Source organism: Scyliorhinus torazame, chromosome 4, assembly GCF_047496885.1.
Source record: "Scyliorhinus torazame isolate Kashiwa2021f chromosome 4, sScyTor2.1, whole genome shotgun sequence".
Lineage (NCBI taxonomy): Eukaryota > Metazoa > Chordata > Chondrichthyes > Carcharhiniformes > Scyliorhinidae > Scyliorhinus > Scyliorhinus torazame.
The window spans coordinates 375,594,599-375,607,787 of NC_092710.1; positions in this window are offsets into that span (position 1 = coordinate 375,594,599).

Below are 13,189 nucleotides of genomic sequence, written 5' to 3' on the forward strand. Positions count from 1 at the left end.
GAAATGGACAAGTGGTTTTTAAAACAAAACAATGTTTATTCTATGAACTCAAGTTAACCTTTTAAAACACACATTGAATATCTTAACACCCATTACTTCAAAGATAACCCCAAAAGACTACAACACTAAATAATCCTTCAAACTGTTCCTTTAAACATCCAAAAGACTTCAAACCTTCAAAAATAGGAGCACATTAGGTTACATTCAATATATTTATAGTCTTTGGATTGCAGAAATCAACAGATCAGCTCTGTGTTTCTTCATGCAGCTCACAGCAAAACACACAGACACTCCCAGCTGCCTTCTCAAACTGAAACTCAAAAAGCAGAAGTGAGCTCAGCTCCCCCCACCCTCTGACATCTCTTCAGTAATATGATCAGCTCCATTTCTTAAAGGTACATTGCTTAAACATCCATTTCTTAAAGGTACTCTCACATGACACCTCCCCCCAAGAAAAAAAAACCCATCAACTTCAAGATGGTTTAATTTTTCACCTTTGCACCATCAATTAAGAAATGCACACAGTAAAAACACTTTACCGGTTCAAAAAAAATAACACACGCAAACAGGTATAATAATATAGTCCATTTTTTTTTTTTCCGTTCTTCTCCCTCCAACCAAAATCCTTCTCGATTGACCGTCTCTTTGAACAAGAAGGTCTCTGCATGATCTATCAATTCCTCTATGCCTCGGCATTTCTCTTTAAAGTTAGATACTTCAGTTCAATCTGATCACAGAGTCCCTTGCAATTCTCCAATACAGGAGCATCGGTTACCACAGCTTTCAGGCAGTCAAATGCCTGTTGAAACTCCGCTGTCCATTGAAATTTTTTAACGTTTCTTCAGCAAGTCCATCAGTGGAGCAACCACGCTACAAAACTCTTGCACAAATGTTCGATCAAATCCACTCATGCCAAGAAATCAAATTATTTCCCGTCGTGTCAAGGCTATTGGAAACCCCAATAACTTTTGTTCTCACATCCCGTGGGACCAATCAACCCTGTCCGATTGTATGGCAAAGGAAAGTGATTTTGACTTTTCCAAATTCACTTTTGGCTCGGTTTATCACCAAACCCGCCTCCTGAAGTCAATCGAATAACTCCAGCAGATGTTTCAAATGTTCTTTCCATGTCTGGCTGAAAACTAACTTAACAATTCATCCCAATTTTTAAGAACATCCTCATTTTCCAATTTAATTTGAGGTATGTCAAATTCACAGTCATCTGGATTTGGTTCGTCACTTTGAGTTAGAATCATTAAAACCTCCTTTTTCTCTCCTTCCCTTTCAAAGTACCTTTTAAGCATATTCACATGACACACTCGGTGAGTCTTCCTTCTATCTGGTGTTTTTACCACATAATTCACCTCACTGAATTTAATTTCAATCTGATACAGTCCACAAAACCCTAGCTTTTAAAGGCTCCCCTACCACTGGTAACAACACTAAAACTTTATCTCCCCTGGCAAAACTACGAACTTTGGATTTCTTGTCCGCTACTCGTTTCATCACATTTTGTGAAACTTTCAAATGTTGTCTAGCCAATTCACCTGCTCTATTTAATCGTTCCCTAAAATTTGAAACGTAATCCAAGAATGTAATTTCCGATTTCTCACCCACCAATTTTAAAAAATCAATTTAAGTGGTCCTCTTACCTCATGTCCAAAAAGTAGTTCAAAAGGACTAAATTTGGTTGACTCAATAGGTGCATCCCTAATTGCAAACAGTACGAATGGAATTCCTTTATCCCAATCCTCTGGATAATCTTGACAATAAGCCCTCAACATTGTCTTTAATGTCTGATGCCACCTTTCTAACGATTCTGGATGGTACGCAGCTGATTTAAATTGTTTTATTCCTAAGCTATCCATAACTTCTTTGAATACTTTGAGGTAAAATTTGATCCTTGATCCGATTGTATTTCTGTGGGTAGTCCATATCTAGTAAAGAATTTAAGTAACTCCTCCACAATCTTTTTAGCTGTAATATTACGTACTGGAATGGCCTCTGGAAAACTAGTAGACACATCCATTATAGTCAAAAGATATTGATTCCCACTTTTTGTTTCAGGAAGCGGTCCGACACAATCAATTAGGACCCTTGTAAAAGGTTCCTCAAATGCTGGAATGGGTATTAAGGGCGCTGGTTTTATCATTGCTTGAGGTTTCCCGATCACTTGACATGTGTGACATGATCGACAAAATTTAACTACATCTTTATGTAGTCCAGGCCAATAAACATGTTTCTGGATTTTAGCTTGAGTTTTCCTTTTCCCCAAATGACCTCCCACTGGTACCTCATGCGCCACTCGCAACACCTCCTTTCTATACCCTACCGGCAATACTACTTGATAAACCTCTGCCCACTTTTCATTCGCCTGCATATGTAAAGGTCTCCATTTTCTTATCAAGACATTACTTTTACGGTAATAACACTCTGGTATACACTCAGATTCCTCTTCCGTGTATGCTTTCTGATACATCCATTTTATTTCTACATCTTTCTGTTGTAACTCCGCCAATTTTCCTGAACTAAAAATATCCACCTCATCCTCCACCTGTTCTTGTTCTTTTTCCAACCATCTGATCGAAAATCATTTCTGATAATTGCACTTCAACTTCATCTTCACTCTTTGATTTCTCCTCTTGACTTAACCTGTGACTTTGCGACCTTGTTACGACACAATCCAGAAAAATCCCAGGATATTCGTCCTTCAACACGTCAGTTGTCTGATTTTCCACTGGCTTATAAACCACAGTAGGCATCACTCCCACTTGCGATCCAGCTATATCATTACCCAAGATAAACTATATTCCTGGACAAAATAGTTTCTCTATTACTCCGACTACCACTTCACCACTCTTCACTGGACTTTCCAACCTTACCTTATATAATGGAACGCTACTCCTCTCATCCTGAATTCCACATATTACCACCTTTTCTAGCAACATTCTTCCCAAACTACATAATTCCTCATCTCTTACCATTAAAGATTGACTAGCTCCTGTATATCTTAAAACTGTGACTTCTTTACCTGCTCCTCCTGATACACATGAGTAAACTTTACCCACACAAGTAAATTCTTGAAAGAGATCTGGCACCTTCTTATCAATCACCTCTTGAACAGGCTGTACAATCTTTTGCATCTCCTTCGCTTCCCTTGGGCTTTCCTTTACCACTCTAACAAACCCCACTGTCTTATCCTGTTTTACCACATCAGCCTTCCCAGTGCTTTTCTTCAACCACCAACACTGTGACTTTACATGGCCTAGTTTATTACAGTGAAAACATTTGAAACTTTTCATTTCTTTTCCACCCTCCTGGATTTCTTTTTTAATCTGAGGTACTCTCTCTTTATTATCTCCCATCAGATCACCTTTATCGTTACCACTTGAGTATTTCTCTTTTCCCCAGTTTCTATCCCTCACAGGCTGAAATTGATGTCGGAAACCAAACTTTGATTTATGAACTAATTCATAATCATCTGCCATTTCTGCTGCTAATCTCGCAGTTTTAACCCTCTGCTCTTCCACATGAGTTCTCACTACATCAGGAATTGAAGTTTTAAACTCCTCCAAAAGTATAATTTCTCTGAGAGCTTGATACGTTTGGTCTATTTTCAAAGCCCTTACCCACCTATCAAAATTACTCTGTTTGAGCCTTTCAAACTCCATGTATGTTTGACCAAATTATTTCCTTAAATTTCTAAACCTTTGTCTGTAAGCTTCAGGCACTAGCTCATATGCACCTAAGATGGGTTTTTTCACCTCCTCATACGTTCCAGATACCTCCTCCGGTAGTGATGCAAACACTTCACTAGCTCTACCTATCAGCTTTGTTTGAATCAGTAACACCCACATGTCCTGTGGCCATTTCATTTGTTTAGCTACCTTCTCAAATGAAATGAAAAAGGCTTCTACCTCCTCGTCAAACCTTGGCAATGCTTGGACATATTTGAATAGATCCCCCCCACGTCTTTGACTATGACGCTCTGTCTCACTATCCTCATCCATCTCATCCAACTGTATGTTTCCCTTTGCGTCTGCCAATTTTAACTGATTTTCATGTTTCACAGCCATTTTATGAAGTTCAAACTCTCTCTTTTTCCCTTTCCTTGCTATCTCTTTCTTTGTTTCTTTCTTCTCTCTCCTTTTCTTTTTCTCTCATTGCATATTCAAGCTGCTTTAATTCTTTTTCATGTTCAAATGGGTTAATCTGCAACTGGACCTTTGCCATTTCTAATGAGTCAGAATGTATCTCAGGCAAAATTAAATGCTCAGCTACCGTGGTAAGTACCTCATCTTTTCGCATTTTGCCAGGCAATGTTAATTGCAATGCTTTTGCCAAATCTAACAGTCTGCTTTTAGTCTCTGTCCGTAAGGTATTGCGTGTTACCATGTCCACCCCCAAAACCTCCTGAGTCTCTGAAAGAGCCATTGTCCACAACACCCCCCCCCCCCACTTAAACTAATATACCACACCTGAAAAGCAACCACAACATGCTCACCTCTCACTGTCTTTCAGTTCGTTAAGCCAATCCAATCGATAGACTTTTATCCCCCTCGAGCCCCCAATTGTTATGGGTCCGGGTTTACAGAACCCCAAAGAGTTTCATGGAGTTCAACCGACCCACAACTTTTAATAGATTGTGGTGTGGGAAGCACACGGCGTACTCTCCAGGTGTGATTCCCACACCACAATCTATTAAAAGTTGTGGGTCGGTTGAACTCCATGAAACTCTTTGGGGTTCTGTATCTCTAACTAAAATTAGTGGTAAAGCAAAAAGTGCAGAGGATACTGGAAGTCTGCAGAGGGATTTGGATAGTTTAAGTGAATGGGCAGATGGAATATAATGTTGACAAATGTGAGGTTATCGATTGTGTGCCTAAAATTGGCCGACTTCTGTTCCTAATTCTTATGTTCTTATGTGATACAGCAGAAATGGACACGTGGTTTTTAAAACAAAACAATGTTTATTCTATGAACTCAAGTTAACCTTTTAAAACAAACATTGAATATCTTAACACCCATTACTTCAAAGATAACCCCAAAAGACTACAACACTAAATAATCCTTCAAACTGTTCCTTTAAATATACAAAAGACTTCAAACCTTCAGAAATAGGAGCACATTAGGTTACATTCAATATATTTATAGTCTTTGGATTGCAGAAATCAACAGACCAGCTCTGTGTTCCTGCAGCTCTCAGCAAAACACACAGACACTCCCAGCTGCCTTCTCAAACTGAAACTCAAAAGCAGAAATGAGCTCAGCTGCCCCCCACCCTCTGACATCACTTCAGGAATATGATCAGCTCCATTTCTTAAAGGTACATTGCTTAAACATCCATTTCTTAAAGGTACACTCACATGACAAACTTTTGGAGTTCACCTATTCGTTCCATTGGACAGACGCAGCATGGGTTCAAAAGGGCAGGTTATGCCTAACTAATTTAGTGGAAATTTTGGAATTACCAGTGCGGTAGATAACGTGGAGCCAATGGATGTGGTATATCTGGATTTCCAGAAAGCTTTTGACAAGGTGCCACACAAAAGGTTGCTGCATAAGATAAATATGCATGGCGTTAAGGGTAAAGTAATAGCATGGATAGAGGATTGGTTAATTAAGAGAAAGCAAAGAGTGGGGATTAATGGGTGTTTCTCTGGTTGGCAATCAGTAGCTAGTGGTGTCCCTCAGGGATCAGTGTTGGGCCCACAACTGTTCACAATTTACATAGATGATTTGGAGTTGGGGACCAAGTGCAATGTGTCCAAGTTTGCAGACGACACTAAGATAAGTGGTAAAGCAAAAAGAGCAGAGGATACTGGAAGTCTGCAGAGGGATTTGGATAGGCTAAGTGAATGGGCTAGGGTCTGGCAGATGGAATATAATGTTGACAAATGTGAGGTTATCGATTTTGGTAGGAATAACAGCAAAAGGGATTATTATTTAAATGATAAAATATTAAAACATGCTGCTGTGCAGAGAGACCTGGGTGTGCTAGTGCATGAGTCGCAAAAAGTTGGTTTACAGGTGCAACAGGTGATTAAGAAGGCGAATGGAGTTTTGTCCTTCATTGCTAGAGGGATGCAGTTTAAGACTAGGGAGGTTATGCTGCAACTGTATAAGGTGTTAGTGAGGCCACACCTGGAGTATTGTGTTCAGTTTTGGGCTCCTTACCTGAGAAAGGACGTACTGGCACTGGAGGGTGTGCAGAGGAGATTCACTAGGTTAATCCCAGAGCTGAAGGGGTTGGATTACGAGGAGAGGTTGAGTAGACTGGGACTGTACTCATTGGAATTTAGAAGGATGAGGGGGGACCTTATAGAAACATATAAAATTATGAAGGGAATAGATGGGATAGATGCGGGCAGGTTATTTCCACTGGCGGGTGAAAGCAGAACTAGGGGGCATAGCCTCAAAATAAGGGGAAGTAGATTTAGGACTGAGTTTAGGAGGAACTTCTTCACCCAAAAGGTTATGAGTCTATGGAATTCCTTGCTCAGTGAAGCAGTAGAGGCTCCTTCATTAAAAGTTTTTAAGATAAAGACAGATAGTTTTTTGAAGAATAAAGGGATTAAGGGTTATGGTGTTCGGGCCGGAAAGTGGGGCTGAGTCCACAAAAGATCAGCCATGATCTCATTGAATGGCGGAGCAGGCTCGAGGGGCCAGATGGCCGACTCCTGCTCCTAGTTCTTATGTTATGTTCCTTGAATGCCTGTCATTGCCTGTCCACTGCACTTCCTTTCAGTAATGATGTGGAGATGCCGGCATTGGACTGGGGTGAGCACAGTAAGAAGTCTTACAACACCATGTTAAAGTCTAACAGGTTTGTTTCGAATCACGAGCTTTCGGAGCGCTGCTCCTTCCTCAGGTGAATGAAGAGGTGGGTTCCAGGAACATTTATATAGACAAAGTCACAGAAGGAATACGATACTTTGAATGTGAGTCTTTGCAGATAATTAGCAGCACGGTAGCATTGTGGATAGCACAATTGCTTCACAGCTCCAGGGTCCCAGGTTCGATTCTGGCTTGGGTCACTGTCTGTGTGGAGTCTGCACGTCCTCCCCGTGTCTGTGTGGGTTTCCTCCGGGTGCTCCGGTTTCCTCCCACAGTCCAAAGATGTGCAGGTTAGGTGGATTGGCCATGATAAATTGCCCTTAGTGTCCAAAATTGCCCTTTAGTGTTGGGTGGGGTTACTGGGTTATGGCGATAGGGTGGAGGTGTTGACCTTGGGTAGGGTGCTCTTTCCAAGAGCCGGTGCAGACTCGATGGGTCGAATGACCTCCTTCTGCACTGTAAATTCTATGATAATCTATGATAAGTCTTTACAGGTCCAGACGGCGCGACTGGAGATAGGGGTAACCCCAGGTTAAAGAGGTGTGAATTGTATCAAGCCAGGACAGTTGGTAGGATTTCGCAGGCCAGATGGTGGGGGATTAATGTAATGCGACATGAATCCCAGGTCCCGGTTGAGGCCGCACTCATGTGTGCGGAACTTGGCTATAAGTTTCTGCTCGGCGATTCTGCGTTGTCGCGTGTCCTGAAGGCCGCCTTGGAGAACGCTTACCCGGAGATCAGAGGCTGAATGCCCTTGACTGCTGAAGTGTTCCCCGACTGGAAGGGAACATTCCTGCCTGGCGATTGTCGCGCGCTGTCCGTTCATCCGTTGTTTCAGCGTCTGCAATGTCTCGCCAATGTACCACGCTTCGGGACATCCTTTCCTGCAGCGTTTGAGGTAGACAACGTTGGCCGAGTCGCACGGGTATGTACCACATACCTGGTGGGTGGTGTTCTCACGTATAATGGTGGTACCCATGTCGATGACCTGGCATGTCTTGCAGACATTACCATGGCAGGGTTGTGTGGTGTCGTGGTCGCTGTTCTGAAGGCTGGGTAGTTTGCTGCAAACAATGGGTTGTTTGAGGTTGCGCGATTGTTTGAAGGCAAGTGGGGGGGGGGGGGGTGACCTTGGCAAGATGTTCATCTTCATCAATGACGTGTTGAAGGCTGCGAAGAAGATGTCGCAGTTTCTCCGCTCCGGGGAAGTACTGGACGATGAAGAGTACTCCGTCAGTTGTGTTCCTTTCAGTAATGTTTCCCAGTCCACCATAGCAGGCTCATGCCTCGTACCATCATAGTTACCTTTATTAAAGTTCAGGACCCTGGTCTCTGAATCAACTACCTCACTAATCACCTTGATAAAGAATTCTACCATATTATGGTCACTCCTCCCCAAGGGTTCTCTCACAACTAGATTGCCAACTAATCCTTTCTCATTGCACAACATCCAGTCCAAGATGGCCTGATCCCTTGTTGGGTGGTGGTTAAGATCTCATGCCCAGCCGTGATTTTCAGCAAGAGGTTTTGAGTATAGAAGCAGGGATGTGTTGTTACAATTGTACAGGGCCTTGACAAGAGGAGATCATTTCTGTTATAACTGGCAGCATTGTTGTATCTGACAACCCCCTCCCATGCCCGATGATCTGCACCAACACTTTTACCGAAGTCACTAAGAATGATTCTCTTGTCTGGCTTTGGCATAGTGCCAATCAAGAAGTGGAGGTCATCAGTGAATTTAACCTCAAATTCATCAGGATGGTGATACATAGATACATAGCTATGTAGAAGATAGGAGCAGGAGGAGGCCTTTTGGCCCATCGAGCCTGCTCCGCCATTCATCACCATCATGGCTGATCATCCAACCTAATCCTGCTTTCTCCCCATAGCCTTTGATCCCATTCTCCCCAAGTGTTATATCCAGCCGCCTCTTGAATATATTCAAAGTTTTAGCATCAACTACTTCCTGTGGTGATGAATTCCACAGGCTCACCACTCTTTGTGTGAAGAAATGTCTCCTTATCTCTGTCCGAAATGGTTTACCCTGAATCCTCAGACTGTGACCCCTGGTTCTGGACACACCCACCATCGGGAACATCCTTCCTGCATCTACCCTGTCCGGTCCTGTTAGAATTTTATACGTCTCTATGAGATCCCTCCCTCCTCATTCTGCTGAACTCCAGCGCGAACAATCCTAACCTCGTCAATCTCTCCTCACATGACAGTCCCTCCATCCCTAGAATCAGTCTGGTAAACCTTCGCTGCTCTCCCTCGAGAGCAAGAACATCCTTCCTCAGAGAAGGAGACCAAAACTGCCCACAATACTCCAGGTGTGGCCTCACCAAGGCCCAGTATAATTGTAGCAACACATCCCTGCTCCTGTACTCGAAACCTCTCGCAATGAAGGCCAACGTACCATTAGCCTTCTTTACCGCCTGCTGTACCTGCAGCTTACCTTCAGCGACTGGTGCACAAGGACACCCAGGTCCCGCTGCACACTCCCCTCTCCCAATTTACAATCATTCAGGTAGTAATCTGCCTTCCTGTTTTTGCTTCCAAAGTCAATAACCTCACACGTATCCAAATTATACTGCATCTGCCATTGGTTTGCCCACTCGCCCAACCTGTCCAGATCATGCTGCAGGATCCCTGCATCCTCGTCACAATTCACCCTCCCACCTAATTTGGTATCATCTGCAAAGAACAAAGAAATGTACAGCACAGGAACAGGCCCTTCGGCCCTCTAAGCCTGTGCCGACCATGCTGCCCATCTAAACTAAAATCTTCTACACTTCTGGGGTCTGTATCCCTCTATTCCCATCTTTGAGATGTTATATTTTATTCATGCATTTTATGATGGTAGTGGTATCCACACTAATGAGAGTTACTTGCCTGTTGCCATCTAAAGGGAATTTAAGCACCATCATTCGATCATTAACACCCTTGAGAAGGAAGTCAACTGGCTGTCGAGATGGTTCATGACCACCAAAGGCCACACCAGCTTCGCACCCTTCCACAGCTGGGAATGTGTAACCTGCACCAATGTGCTTGAGCTGATCCTCCTCAAGTAGGTAAGCCTCGCTGAGGGTGGTCATCCTCAACGTAGCTAGCTCGCGACCAACAGGAGAAGTTCTCTCAGCGCTGTGGGCTGTGGGGTTCTCCATGAGGGTGCACATATTCCATGCACCCAATGGTGACCAGTGTCACTAACGAGGGCATTTGGACACATACACAGACAGGCAGGCGCAGAGGCAGACAGACACTGAAGACAGGTACAGGCACCAGATACAGACAGGCAGACACTGGAAGACAGGCAGACACAGACGGCAGAAAGTTGCCACCCAGGTTGAGAGGGTTGTTAAGAAGGCGTACGGTGTGTTAGCTTTTATTGGTAGAGGGATTGAGTTCCGGAGTCGGGAGGTCATGTTGCAGCTGTACAAAACTCTGGTGCGGCCGCATTTGGAGTATTGCGTGCAATTCTGGTCGCCGCATTATAGAAAGGATGTGGAAGCATTGGAAAGGGTGCAGAGGAGATTTACCAGAATCTTGCCTGTTATGGAGGGAAGATCTTGGGCGAAATTCTCCGACCCGCCGCCGGGCCCGGATGGGCCGAAGTCCCGCCGCTAAAATGCCTGTCCCGCCGGCGTAAATTAGACCACCTACCTTACCGGCGGGACAAGGCGGCGCGGGCGGGCTCCGGGGTCCTGGGGGGGGCGCGGGGCGATCTAGGCCCAGGGGGTGCCCCCACGGTGGCCTGGCCCGCGATCGGGGCCCACCGATCCACGGGCGGGCCTGTGCCGTGGGGGCACTCTTTCCCTTCCACCTCCGCCACGGTCTCCACCATGGCGGAGGCGGAAGAGACTCCCTCCACTGCACATGCGTGGAAATGCTGTCAGCGGCCGCTGACGCTCCCGCGCATGCGCCGCCCGGAGATGTCATTTCCGTGCCAGCTGGCGGGGCACCAAAGGCCTTTTCCACCAGCTGGCAGGGCGGAAATTCGTCCGGCGCCGACCTAGCCCCTCAATTTTGGGGCTCGGCCCCCAAAGATGCGGAGCACTCCGCACCTTTGGGGCGGCGCGATGCCCGTCTGATTTGCGCTGTTTTGGGCGCCATATTCGGCGGATATCGTGCCGTTTCCGGGGAATTTCGCCCCTGATGAGGAAGGCTGAGGGACTTGAGGCTGTTTTTGTTAGAGAGAAGAAGGTTAAGAGGTAACTTAATTGAGGCATACAAGATGATCAGAGGATTGGATAGGGTGGACAGTGAGAGCCTTTTTCCTCGGATGGTGATGTCTAGCACGAGGGGACATGGCTTTAAATTGAGGGGAGATAGATATAGGACAGATGTCAGAGGTAGGTTCTTTACCCAGAGAGTAGTAAGGGCGTGGAATGCCCTGCCTGCAACAGTAGTGGACTCGCCAACACTAAGGGCATTCAAATGGTCATTGGATAGACATGTGGACGGTAAGGGAATAGTGTAGATGGGCTTTCGAGTGGTTTCACAGGTCGGCGCAACATCGAGGGCCGAAGGGCCTGTACTGCACTGTAATGTTCTATGTTCTAAGATACTGACAGACACAGACAGGCAGACACTGACATACAGACACAGACAGGCAGACACTGACAGGCAGACACCGACAGACAGACACAGACAGGCAGACACTGACAGGCAGACACTGACAGGCAGACACTGACAGACAGACACAGACAGGCAGACACTGACAGGCAGACACTGCGGTAATAGTTGGGGACTTTAAACTTTCCCAACATTAACTGGGACAGCCATAGCACCAGGGGTTTGGATGGAGAGAAATTTGTTGAGCGTATTCAGGAGGAATTTCTCATTCAGTACGTGGATGGGCCGAATGGGGAGGGGGCAGGTGACAGAAGTGTTAGTGAGGGATCACTTTGGGACCAGCGACCATAATTCCATTAGTTTTAAGATAGCTCCGGAGAATGATAGTTCTGGCCCAAAAGTGAAAATATTAAATTGGGGCAAGGCCAATTTCGGGGGTATTCGGCAGGAACTTTCAGAAGTTGATTGGGGGGGAGCCTATTTACAGGCAAGGGGACAGCTGGGAAGTGGGAATCTTTCAAAAAGGTGTTAACTAGGGTTCAGGGTGAGCACATTCCTCTTAGAGTGAAGGGTAAGGCTGGTAGAGGGAGGGAACCTTGAAGACTCGGGATATTGAGGTCATCGTCAAAAAGGAAGGAGGCAGCACGGTAGCACAGTGGTTAGCACTGTGGCTTCACAGCTCCAGGGTCCCAGGTTCGATTCCCGTCTTGGGTCGCTGTCTGTGCGGAGTCTGCACGTTCTCCCCGTGTCTGTGTGGGTTTCCTCCGGGTGCTCCGGTTTCCTCCCACAGTCTAAAGATGTGCAGGTTAGGTGGATTGGCCGTGATAAATTGCCCTTAGTGTCCAAAAAGGTGAGGTGGGGCTACTGGGTTATGGGGATGGGGTGGAGATGTGGGCTTGAGTCTGCTGCTCTTTCCAAGAACCGGTGCAGACTCGATAGGCCGAATGGCCTCCTTCTGCACTGTAAGTTCTATCTTCTATATGGCATGCATAGGCAGCTGGGATCAAATGGATCCCTTGAAGAGTATAGGGCTTGTCGGAGTAGAGTTAAGAGAGAAATCAGGAGGGCAAAAAGGGGACATGAGATTGTCTTGGCAGATACGGCAAAGGAAAATCCAAAGAGCTTTTCCAGATGCATACTGGGTAAAAGGGTGACTGGGGACAGGGTGGGGCCTCTTCAGGATAAACAAGGTCATCTATGTGCAGATCCACAAGGGATGGGAGAGGTCCTAAATGAATATTCCTCGTCAGTATTTACTGTTGAAAAAGGCGCGAATGTTAGGGAAATTGGGGAAATAAAAGTGATGTCTTGAGGAGTGTCCATATTACAGAGAAGGAGGTGCTGGAGGTATTAAAGCTCATCAAGGTAGACAAATCCCCGGGACCTGATGAAATGTATCCCAGGACGTTGTGGGAGGCTCGGGAGGAAATTGCCGAGCCCCTGGCTGAGATATTTAATTCATCGACAGTCACAGGAGAAGTGCCTGAAGATTGGAGGGTTGCAAATGTTGTGCCCTTGTTTAAGAAGAGCTGTAGGGATAAGCCTGGGAATTACAGACCGGGTAGCCTGACTTCTGTAGTGGGTAAGTTGTTAAAGGTATTCTGAGGGACAGGATCTACAGGCATTTAGACAGGCAAGGGCTAATTAGGGAAGGTCAGCGTGGCTTTGTAAGGGGAAAGTCATGTCTCACCAATTTGAGTTTTTTGAAGGGGTAACCAAGAAGGTAGATGAGGGCAGTGCGGTCGACGTTGTCCAAATGGACTTTAGCAAGGCCTTT